The sequence below is a fragment of the Ascaphus truei genome, chromosome 14 (assembly GCF_040206685.1).
Source record: "Ascaphus truei isolate aAscTru1 chromosome 14, aAscTru1.hap1, whole genome shotgun sequence".
Lineage (NCBI taxonomy): Eukaryota > Metazoa > Chordata > Amphibia > Anura > Ascaphidae > Ascaphus > Ascaphus truei.
The window spans coordinates 48,925,301-48,935,162 of NC_134496.1; the positions used below are offsets into that span (position 1 = coordinate 48,925,301).

The 9,862-nt window shown below is 53.4% G+C and overlaps 1 protein-coding gene across 2 annotated transcripts in view; it reads right to left on the reverse strand.

Moving 5' to 3' along the window:
- Nucleotides 1-4,243, reverse strand: part of SKIL (SKI like proto-oncogene) — a 28,873-nt gene extending 24,630 nt beyond the window's left edge. For both annotated transcript variants that reach the window (XM_075570818.1, XM_075570817.1), the window contains exon 1: nucleotides 4,088-4,243. The gene's annotated coding sequence lies outside the window, so the exon portion shown is untranslated. The remainder of the gene's footprint in view (nucleotides 1-4,087) is intronic.
- Nucleotides 4,244-9,862: the final 5,619 nt, after the last annotated feature.

Below are 9,862 nucleotides of genomic sequence, written 5' to 3' on the forward strand. Positions count from 1 at the left end.
AGCACAGGTGGTTCAATCAGTGGCTCAGTCGTTGCCTGAGTTGGAGTTGAAAACCCCTGATATAAATGATATAGCGACAAACACTGTTTCTAATATACAGTATAGGGAGGATACTTGCAGTGCTTTATAATGCCTTTCATGAAGCATAGAACCCAAGGAACAATAGGATAAGGGAAACCCCCGCACCCATCAGGCGTATAATTACACAAAAGGACAAGTCAACAACCACTGTTAGAAATGGTTATGCCCCTCATGAGAACCGGATGCCACCACGAAAGCCCCTCTCACGGACCTCGTCACCCTCTTTATAATCACTGAACACAAAATAGATCCTCAGCCACTTCCACTTCCCCCACCCTGGCTGATGCCAGTGTCCCCATGCGTCCCCTCCCTGGGTGATGCCAGTGTCCCCATGCGTCCCCTCCCTGGCTGATGCCAGTGTCCCCATGCGTCCCCTCCCTGGGTGATGCCACTGTCCCCATGCGTCCCCTCCCTGGCTGATGCCAGTGTCCCCATGCGTCCCCTCCCTGGGTGATGCCAGTGTCCCCATTCGTCCCCTCCCTGGGTGATGCCAGTGTCCCCATGCATCCCCACCCTGGCTGATGCCAGTGTCCCCATTCGTCCCCTCCCTGGGTGATGCCAGTGTCCCCATGCGTCCCCACCCTGGGTGATGCCAGTGTCCCCATGCGTCCCCACCCTGGGTGATGCCAGTGTCCCCATGCGTCCCCTTCTTGGGTGATGCCACTGTCCCCCTGCGTCCCCTCCCTGGGTGATGCCACTGTCCCCATGCGTCCCCTCCCTGGCTGCCAGTGTCCCCATGCGTCCCCTCCCTGGGTGATGCCAGTGTCCCCATTCGTCCCCTCCCTGGGTGAGGCCAGTGTCCCCATGCGTCCCCACCCTGGCTGATGCCAGTGTCCCCATTCGTCCCCTCCCTGGGTGATGCCAGTGTCCCCATGCGTCCCCACCCTGGGTGATGCCAGTGTCCCCATGCGTCCCCACCCTGGGTGATGCCAGTGTCCCCATGCGTCCCCACCCTGGGTGATGCCAGTGTCCCCATGCGTCCCCACCCTGGGTGATGCCAGTGTCCCCATGCGTTCCCTTCTTGGGTGATGCCACTGTCCCCATGCGTCCCCTCCCTGGGTGATGCCACTGTCCCCATGCGTCCCCTCCCTGGGTGATGCCAGTGTCCCCATGCGTCCCCTCCCTGGCTGATGCCAGTGTCCCCATGCGTCCCCTCCCTGGCTGATGCCAGTGTCCCCATGCGTCCCCTCCCTGGCTGATGCCAGTGTCCCCATGCGTCCCCTTCCTGGGTGATGCCACTGTCCCCATGCGTCCCCTCCCTGGCTGATGCCAGTGTCCCCATGCGTCCCCTCCCTGGCTGATGCCAGTGTCCCCATGCGTCCCCTCCCTGGCGGATGCCAGTGTCCCCATACGTCCCCTCCCTGGGTGATGCCAGTGTCCCCATGCGTCCCCTCCCTGGGTGATGCCAGTGTCCCCATGCGTCCCCTCCCTGAGTGATGCCAGTGTCCCCATGCGTCCCCTCCTTGGCTGATGCCACTGTCCCCATGCGTCCCCTCCCTGGGTGATGCCAGTGTCCCCATGCGTCCCCTCCCTGGCTGATGCCAGTGTCCCCATGCGTCCCCTCCCTGGCTGATGCCAGTGTCCCCATGCGTCCCCTCCCTGGCTGATGCCAGTGTCCCCATGCGTCCCCTCCCTGGCTGATGCCAGTGTCCCCATGCGTCCCCTCCCTGGGTGATGCCAGTGTCCCCATGCGTCCCCTCCCTGGGTGATGCCAGTGTCCCCATGCGTCCCCTCCCTGGGTGATGCCAGCGTCCCCTCCCTGGGTGATGCCAGTGTGCCCATGCGTCCCCACCCTGGCTGAAGCCACTGTCCCCATGCGTTCCCTCCCTGGGTGATGCCAGTGTCCCCATGCGTCCCCACCCTGGGTGATGCCAGTGTCCCCATGCGTCCCCTCCCTGGGTGATGCCAGTGTCCCCATGCGTCCCCTCCCTGGGTGATGCCACTGTCCCCATGCGTCCCCTCCCTGGGTGATGCCACTGTCCCCATGCGTCCACTCCCAGGCTGATGCCAGTGTCCCCATGCGTCCTCACCCTGGCTGATGCCAGTGTCCCCATGCGTCCCCTCCCTGGGTGATGCCAGTGTCCCCATGCGTCCCCTCCCTGGCTGATGCCACTGTCCCCATGCGTCCCCTCCCTGGCTGATGCCACATCACTAACACCTTATACACACACATGCCCCCCACTGGTTACCAACACTTGTCACGCCCCCGCCAAATCAATACCAGTGCCCCATCATGGCCACTCACCAATCACTGCCAGTCCCGTACCCCCCACCCTCCCATACACACTAACTGCTAGTGTTTCTCTATCCTACCCCCTCCCCCCCACTAACTGAGCCTAGTTCTCCCAGCCAGGTGCCTCATTCTCTGTATGGCAGCTCTGCCCTACACCCGGGAATGTTCCCCCGTCTCCCCCATGCTGTGCCCAGGATGTCTGTCCCCCCGCGCCCCCATGCTGTGCCCAGCGTGTCCCCCTCTCCCCATCACTGAGCCCTGCCCCCCTCCCCCCTCACTGTGCCCTGTCCCTCCTCTCCCCCTCACTGTGCCCTGTCCCTCCTCTCCCCCTCACTGTGCCCTGTCCCCCCTCTCCCCCTCACTGTGCCCTGTCCCCCCTCTCCCCCTCACTGTGCCCTGTCCCCCCTCTCCGTGCCCTGTCCCCCCTCTCCCCCTCAATGTGCCCTGTCCCCCCTCTCCCCCTCACTGTGCCCTGTCCCCCTCACTGTGCCCTGTCCCCCCTCTCCCCCTCACTGTGCCCTGTCCCCCCCTCACCCTCACTGTGCCCTGTCCCCCCTCTCTGTGCCCTGTCCCCCCTCTCCCCCTCACTGTGCCCTGTCCCCCCTCTCCCCCTCACTGTGCCCTGTCCCCTTCTCCCCCTCACTGTGCCGTGTCCCCCCTCTCCCCCTCACTGTGCCGTGTCCCCTCTCCCCATCACTGTGCCCTGTCCCCCCTCCCCCCCACACTGTGCCCTGTCCATCTTCCCCACACTGTGCCCTGTCCCTCCTCTCCCCCCCACACTGTGCCCTGTCCCTCCTCTCCCCCCACACTGTGCCCTGTCCCTCCTCTCCCCTCACTGTGCCCTGTCCCCCCTCAATGTGCCCTGTCCCCACTCACTGTGCCCTGTCCCCCCCTCACTGTGCCCTGTCCCCACTCACTGTGCCCTGTCCCCCCCTCACTGTGCCCTGTCCCCCCCTCAATGTGCCCTGTCCCCCGTCCCCCCCTCAATGTGCCCTGTCCCCCTCACTGTGCCCTGTCCCCCCTCTCCCCCTCACTGTGCCCTGTCCCCCCCTCACCCTCACTGTGCCCTGTCCCCCCTCTCTGTGCCCTGTCCCCCCTCTCCCCCTCACTGTGCCCTGTCCCCCTCTCCCCCTCACTGTGCCCTGTCCCTTTCTCCCCCTCACTGTGCCGTGTCCCCCTCTCCCCCTCACTGTGCCGTGTCCCCTCTCCCCATCACTGTGCCCTGTCCCCCCTCTCCCCCCCACACTGTGCCCTGTCCATCTTCCCCACACTGTGCCCTGTCCCTCCTCTCCCCCCCACACTGTGCCCGGTCCCTCCTCTCCCCCACACTGTGCCCTGTCCCTCCTCTCCCCTCACTGTGCCCTGTCCCCCCTCAATGTGCCCTGTCCCCACTCACTGTGCCCTGTCCCCCCCTCACTGTGCCCTGTCCCCCCCTCACTGTGCCCGGTCCCCTGTCCCCCCCCTCACTGTGCCCTGTCCCCCCTCAATGTGCCCTGTCCCCACTCACTGTGCCCTGTCCCCCCCTCACTGTGCCCTGTCCCCCCCTCACTGTGCCCGGTCCCCTGTCCCCCCCCTCACTGTGCCCTGTCCCCCCCCTCACTGTGCCCTGTCCCCCCCCTCACTGTGCCCTGTCCCCCCCCCTCACTGTGCCCTGTCCCCATCTCCCTGTGCCCTGCCCCCCTCATCCTCTCCCCCCCTCATCCTCTCCCCCCCTCACTGCCGCAGTATCCCGGGGTGGGGGGAGGGCGGCTGAGTGCAGACAGGCGGTGTTACCTCTACAGCTGAGGGGGACAGGTCTCTGCCTCCGGTCCCGGTGCTGCTCCGGTTCGATGTCCGCCCGGTGCGGCCTCTGACGTCACCACTGCACACGGGCCGTCTGTCTGCGGGGAGCGGTGACGTCACCGCAAGGGGGAGGAGGGGAGAGGCGGGGCAGGCGCGCCGGTCACGTGACACCCAGCAGCACACACGGAGAGAGAGGAGAGAGAGAGAGAGAGAGAGGGAGAAGAGGAGAGAGAAGAGGAGAGAGAGGCGGAGAGAGAGAGGGGGAGAGAAGAGAGAGGAGAGGGAGAGAGAGGCGGAGAGAGAGGGAGAGAGAGAGGCGGGGAGAGAGAGAGAGAGAGGGGGAGAGAAGAGAGAGGAGAGGGAGAGAGAGAGGCGGAGAGAGAGAGGGGGAGAGAGGAGAGAGAGGCGGAGAGAGAGGGAGAGAGAGAGAGAGGGAGAGAGAGGGGAGAGAGAGGGAGTTCTTATCCCAAGTTGTTTTTCCCCTAAATCAGACAAATCACACTGTTTTTAAAGACAATCCGCCTTGAAATTTAAGTGAAAAAGTTATAATCCCTTTCCCAGGCTTTTGCTATTTAAGTAATGTGTGTGTGTGTGTGTGTGTGTGTGTGTGTGTGTGTGTGTGTGTGTGTGTATGTATATATATATATATATATATATCTCTGGGTGTGTGTCTGTGTGTGTATCTCTGGGTGTGTGTCTGTGTGTGTATCTCTGGGTGTGTGTCTGTGTGTGTGTGTCTGTGTCTGTCTATCTCTCTGGGTGTGTGTCTGTGTGTGTATCTCTGGTGTGTGTCTGTGTCTGTCTATCTCTGGATTTGTGCGTGTCTGTCTAGATGTGTGTATCTTAATGTGTCTGTCTGGGTGTGTGTGTCTCTGTCTGGAAGTGTTTGTCTGTCTGTCTGGAGATCTGTCTGTCTGTCTGTGTGTGTGTCTCTGTCTGGATGTGTCTGTCTGTCTGGGTGTGTGTGTCTGTCTGGATGTGTCTGTCTGCCTGGGTGTGTGTGTCTCTGTCTGGATGTGTCTGTCTGTCTGGGTGTGTGTGTCTCTGTCTGGATGTGTCTGTCTGTCTGGGTGTGTGTCTCTGTCTGGATGTGTCTGTCTGTCTGGATGTGTCTGTCTGTCTGGGTGTGTGTGTCTCTGTCTGGATGTGTCTGTCTGCCTCAGCCAGTGTTGGCATGTCTGCCTTTTCCACCTCTGCTTATGTCACGGTTTTAACTGGATCTATTTATTTTTACCCTGCTCCTGTTTGCTGCTCTGTCCTTTGTGTCTGTCTCTCTGCATGTGCAATGTGTTTATGAATGTGTCTGTGCATCTCTATGAATGTGTCTGTACATCTCTTTGTCGTGTGTGTGTGTGTGCTTTTGTCTGCCCTTTACTATCTAAAAATGACATACATGCACTGACCAAACTGATGAATAATACAGAAACAGCTGCAGTGGGAGAGAGATAACAGATACACTGATATATAGATACACCCAGTTGGGCCAAGGAAAACAGGGCTAGTCTCAGATAAATAAAAACAAAGCATTACAGACATAAAAAGATCAACATAAGGACTAATCAGACAGAGATGGACATGTCTGTGGAGATTCAAAGGAAACCAGATTTGCGCTAGGTCACAGACGACATCTCCAAATACAATGGCAGACATTCTGGAAGAGACACAAAAGGTGCAAAAGGAAGGGAAAAAATATACAGGGTCAAACAAAGAGGCAAACACAGATACAAAGACAGTGAGTCAGTGGTAAAAAAGAAAACCTGTATATACAGCCCGTGTCCTCGTCAAATACACACACCCTACTTTACATGAAGACTAGACACAAAGAGAACTAATGTGTCAGCTATTAACACCCCTACTGAACAATGGCCTTCCTAAAAGCGCAATTAATTACCGAGCCATACATTTAATTAAGTAAATTGTCAGCTTTACGCTGCATGACAATGTGCCGGTCTGCATGGAAAGAAATAACGTGCAAAACATATGAAAACTGACCGCACACGTCAGCTTCCACAACACACACAAAGTTTAGCAGAAACGCTGGAAAGTTGGTATTCGCTAGAACGCAAACTGAATAAAATCAGCCGCGTCGGATGCTAAACAAATGAGGCAAAGCATTTCTGTCCTATTCAAGGTTGCTGGAGTGAATCGTTGGCTAGCCTGTTTCCTCCATTAGTTCTCGGTCATTGGAAGCAAAGCAAATATAGCCCAGTATTAGTCGGTGTTGCATAGAAGCAGCAGTTTGTGCAGCGTGCCTCGATCACAGGATTGCATGTGACATTCCCCACGAGCATGTAACAGAGACAAAACTTAGGCCAGCCTGTTCAAAATATATATATATATAAATCAGGAGGGAAAAAGCACATTACTGTGCCTCACACACTGCAAAAAGCATTCATTCACAATGGTAAAGCAAGCACTATGGGCCAAGGTTACTAAATGGTGCTATGCCACAAGACACAGTCTGGCCTGTTCACTTGGATAGGCTGGGTGTCTCCCGGTGCTGGAAGATGTCTTATCTTTATACCACTTCCTTGTTTATATGTCTCTCAATCACATAAAGCAAGGGTGACCTACTGCAATCCTCAAGGGCCACCAACAGGTCAGGCTTTTAGGATATCCCTGCTGCAGGTGGCTCAATCAGTCCCTGCTTCAGCACAGGTGGCTCAATCAGTGGCTCGGTCTTCGACTGAGCCACTGATTGAGCCACCTGTGCTGAAGCAGGGATATCCTAAAAACCTGACCTGTTGGTGGCCCATGAGGACTGGAGTTGTCCGCCCCTGACATAAAGGTATATATGTGGAGTAAAAACGGAAGTTTAAAAGGCCTCAGACATGCTGCTTGTCCGTTTTTGCAACCGAGTACTGTTAAAACGAGTTCAGAGTCTGAGGATATCCATAGGGAGGCCTAGCAAGGACAAGAAAGGCCCTGCATCGTTTTGTAGCTATATAAAGAAATAAAACGTATTCTTTGAAATTGGTTAGGCCCCTCCCCCCACAGACGCCTATACGAGTTTAACTCATATAATGTCCGTATCTTGCCCCTGAACATACCCTGCTCTTTAATTAACAAAACGAGTGTTAAAAAAAAATCATGATTTTCTTCATCTCTGGCTTCTGAAGTTACCATGGTAACCTTTAGACTGCATTGGCCTCAGGAGAACTCCATTTTAACATCCCGGGCAGCCAATATGTCAGACGTTTCTATCTCCTGAACGGAGCATCACATTTTAATAACAATAACAGTGTTGGGAAGGGCAAGAAGAGATCTCTTAAAGTAAAAAAAATCTAATGCAAAAAATAAAATGCTTTAAATGTGCATTTTCCCAGACAAAGTAATTTTCAAACACATTTATTAAAAACACGTCTCTTCATTGAGGTAGAAAAATCTCTGCACTTTTAAGTGCAAGGTCTTAATCCCCTCTGCGGAACATTGTATTGTATTGTATGTCTTTATTTATATAGCGCCATTAGTGTACATAGCGCTTCACAGTAGTAATACACGTGGTAATCAAATAAATAACAGATAATATAAATAACAGATCATGGGAATAAGTGCTTTAGACATAAACGTAACATTAAGGAAGAGGAGTCCCTGCCCCGAGGAGCTTACAGTCTAATTGGTAGGTAGGGAGAACGTACAGAGACAGTAGGAGGGAGTTCTGGTAAGTGCGTCTGCAGGGGGCCAAGCTTTATGTATCATGTGTTCAGAATATCCACAGTGCTATTCATATGCTTCTTTAAGCAAGTGTGTCTTAAGGTGGGTCTTAAAGGTGGATAGAGAGGGTGCTAGTCGGGTACTGAGGGGAAGGGCATTCCAGAGGTGTGGGGGAGTCAGTGAAAAAGATTTAAGGCGGGAGAGGGCTTTAGATACAAAGGGGGTAGAAAGAAGACATCCTTGAGCAGAACGCAAGAGTCGGGATGGTGCATAGCGAGAAATTAGGGCTGAGATGTAAGGAGGGGCAGAAGAGTGTAAAGCTTTAAAAGTGAGGAGAAGTATGGAGTGTGAGATGCGGGATTTGATCGGAAGCCAGGAGAGGGATTTCATGAGGGGAAATGCTGAGACAGATCTAGGAAAGAGTAGAGTGATTCTGGCAGCAGCATTTAGGATAGATTGTAGGGGAGACAGGTGAGAGGCAGGAAGGCCGGACAGCAGGAGGTTACAGTAATCAAGACGGGAGAGAATGAGGGCCTGAGTCAGAGTTTTAGCAGTCGAGCAACAGAGGAAAGGCGTATCTTTGTTATATTGCGGAGGAAAAAGCGACAAGTTTTAGAAATGTTTTGAATGTGAGGGGCGAATGTGAGAGAGGAGTCGAGTGTGACCCCTAGGCAGCGTGCTTGGGCTACTGGGTGAATGATAGTAGTTCCAACAGTAATGTGGAAGGAGGTAGTAGGGCCAGGTTTGGGAGGAAGTATGAGGACCTCTGTTTTAGCCATGTTGAGTTTAAGGCGGCGGAGGGCCATCCAGGATGATATTCCAGAGAGACATTCAGAAACTTTGGTTTGTACAGCAGGTGTAAGGACAGGTGTTGAAAAGTATATTTGTGTGTCGTCAGCATAGAGGTGATATTTAAACCCAAAAGATGTTATTAGGTCACCTAGAGAGAGTGTGTACAGAGAAAAGACAAGAGGTCCCAGGACAGAGCCCTGGGGTACCCCCACAGAGAGATCAATAGAGGAGGAAGAGGTGTTAGCAGAAGAGACACTGAAAGTACGATGGGAGAGGTAGGATGAGATCCAGGATAGAGCTTTGTTCCGAATACCAAGAGTATGGAGAATGTGAAGGAGAAGAGGACATTCAGTCAGTATTCCTTTTGTGCGGATTTCATTAAAGATGGCAGCCATGGTATTAGCATTACAGTACTCCTACAAAAAAAACCCACACTTTGGGTTCCCTGGTCCAGTTGTTATGTGTTTAAGTGAATGCTCACAAAGACAGAGCAGAGAAGGAGACAGCTGATTCACCATTATGCCTTGTACCTATTACATTAAGCTGTGATCTTTGCACCTCTTCGGCTAATTATGGCATCTGGGAGATGATTAACTTCTCGGCTAATGATTAGCAAGGTATGGGTGATTATGACCACTTCTAGATATATACACTCAATAGATTGTAAGCTCCTTGGGGTAGAGACCACCTTCCTATTGTCTGTTTTAACATATGTGTTAATAACCTCTCTCTCTCATTGTCCTGCGCGGCGGAATAAGTTGGTGCCATACAAATACAATATAATAATAATATTTATTTATTAAATGTGTTACCGGGAAGTAATACATTGAGAGTTACCTCTCGTTTTCAAGTGTGTCCTGGGCACAGAGTTATGATAACAAATAATACATGGTTACAATTACAGTTACATAAGTGAGCAGGGTATACATTATATACAAGACATTGCATGCACAATAAGAGATCATATATATTATAGGCGTATGTAACAGTTACAGACCAGATTAGAATGTGAGACAGCTTTAGTTTTGAAATAACTTATACTGGGGGTGGCTGTAAGAGTCTCCGGTAGACTGGTCCAGTTTTGGGGTGCACGGTAAGAGAAGGAGAAGCGGCCGGATACTTTGTTGAACCTTGGGACCATGAACAGTCTTTTGGAGTCAGATCTCAGATAATAAGTGCTGCGTGTGGTTATATGATATTACTGTATATGATATATAAATCCCCAAATCCCCGTTATTGGTAATAGGATCTCTGCATATAGTAAATGACGTGTTACAGAGTCTCCTTAGGAGGTGTCACTTGCTTGGAAGTTCCTCTATC